The sequence below is a fragment of the Gouania willdenowi genome, chromosome 16, assembly GCF_900634775.1.
Source record: "Gouania willdenowi chromosome 16, fGouWil2.1, whole genome shotgun sequence".
Taxonomy (NCBI): domain Eukaryota; kingdom Metazoa; phylum Chordata; class Actinopteri; order Blenniiformes; family Gobiesocidae; genus Gouania; species Gouania willdenowi.
The window spans coordinates 33792366-33794593 of record NC_041059.1 but is presented as its reverse complement, the minus strand read 5'-3'; the positions used below and the strand labels follow the sequence as shown (position 1 = coordinate 33794593).

The window sequence follows — 2228 nt, the reverse complement described above, 5'->3', positions numbered from 1 at the left end:
TTAAAATCAATCCTGAAACACACGGGGAGTCAATACAGCGATTTGAAAATGGATGTAATGTATTCCCGCCTCCTGGTCTTCATCAGGACACCTGCTGCTGAATTCTGTAGTAGTTGTAAACTTGAAATTCTCTTTTTGGGAAGACCAGAAAGCAGGGCATTACAGTAGTCAATTCGACTAGTGATAAAAGCATGCATTGGTATCTCTGTGTTGGCCTGAGAGAGAATGGGACAGACTCTGGCTATGTTCATCAAATGATAAAAACCTAATGTTATATTTTTAATGTGAGGACTAAAAGTGAGCTCAGAGTCTAAAATAACGCCCTGGTTTTTAACTTTTATAGAGTTAGTCAAAGATGCAGTTTGAAGCTTAGGTTTTTCTCTCTGGGCCTCTGGACTGAGAACTAAAACTTCAGTTTAGTCTTGATTGAGCTGGAGAAAGTTTCCTGCCATCCAGGATTTGATATCGGAAATACAGTTAAAAAGAGCATCTATTGGACTGGTGTCATCAGGAGACACAGTGATATACAGCTGTGTTTCGTCAGCTTAAGTGTGGAAGTTCATTCTGTGCCTCCTGATGACTTTTCAAAGACATTTAAATCAGCTAAAAAGTCATTCAATTGAATAAAAACAAGTTTTTCTTAAATTTTGCCTAAAAATGGTAAGTTGGGTATTGGCCTGTAATTGCTGTTCTTCAGAAGAGGCCTCACCACTGCTGCTTTAAAGGCTGCAGCAAAGGTTTCTGTCTGAAGAGAGCAATTCAAAATGTTTAAAAGTTCATCCCCTGAAAGATCGATACAATGTTTTTAAAAACTAGTACAGTGCCCGTCGGAAGAATGCATTAATGTGGGAGCTTAAGTAGAGTTAATTATGGCCAAATGAGAATGTGTTTGAAGGTTGGATGTACAAAGAGGTGTACATACTCTGTAGTGTTATGAAGGTGTATATTTGTGGGTGGAAAATAAAATAGCGTGTTATTTCCCTGTTTTAATTCTATGGGACATGAACATGATATATAGATTAAGGTTGCACCAATGTTTGCTGGACTTAGGTAAATGAATAATAAATGTACCAGAACATCCCGTCTTTAAACCCTACCTTGGCAAGGAAAAACACAAAACCCAGTGGGAAAATTAATTACACACAAACATGTCATGTACATCCAACATACGACCATAGAGAAGAGACACAGAAAACTGGCGGGTTTTACAGTAAAGGTGCCCCTCTCCATTTATCCAGGCTTGGGACTGGCACACAGGAACACACTGAGTGAGTCCTTTTGTGGCTGGATTCCCACCACCAAACCATGTTAGAGGTTAGTTTGTTAGTTGTTAATAATAATAATAATGCATCAGTTTTATATAGCGCTTTATCATAGACACTCAAAGTCGCTTTACAGAATTAAGGCATTATTCTTTAACTCCACACTTAGTGGTGGTAAACTACTATTGTAGCCACAGCTGCCCTGGGGCAGACTGACGGAAGCGAGGCTGCCATAGTGCGCCATCGGCCCCTCCGACCACCACCAACACTCACTCACACACTACATTCATACTAGGCAATGTAGGTGAAGTGCCTTGCCCAAGGGCACAATGACAGATACCACTGGGTGACTGCCACCCCACTGTGGCACCTGGAATTCTCAGTGGTCTCCCATCCAACTACTAACCAGGCCCAGACCTGCTTAGCTTCCGAGATCTAACGGGATCGGGCAATGACAGGCTGGTATGGCCACAAACAGTGTGTTAGTGTGTTAGTTCTTAGTAGTAATAGTACGTAGTATCAGTGTGCGTGCCGCTCAGACGCTCCTCCCCCTCATGTCTCGTTTGGTCTAATTTGTGTTGATTTCAAAATCAAAAACGTTTTTAAATGTAATTACTAAAGAAGTTAAAAATAATGGAAGCACACCCTCAGATTCTGTGTAGTATGAGGGTTAAGAGAACTGTCAGAAGTGGGAGCCTGTGGGGCCTGTTTGGGCTTCACCACAACTGGGTCTGTTTGGAACCCTCACTGCTTCCAGCCTCCCCCAACTACTGAGTGAGCATGAGAGAGTGGTTTACTGAGTCAGTACTTCAGTATATACAACATTGCTTAGAAAGTGTCGCTTTTTCTTAGTTTCTTCGTCTAGAGCAAGTATACAAAGTCTGTTTGATCTTACAACTCTGCTGGAGGCAACATAAAATTGTCCATGGCTGAAGAAATCTCTTGTGCTGAAAACACCAACACGCT

The 2228-nt window shown here is 41.6% G+C and overlaps 1 pseudogene; it reads right to left on the bottom strand.

The window, feature by feature from the left end:
- Positions 1-1620: 1620 nt before the first annotated feature.
- On the bottom strand, positions 1621-1738 carry LOC114478659 (uncharacterized; annotated as a pseudogene).
- Positions 1739-2228: the final 490 nt, after the last annotated feature.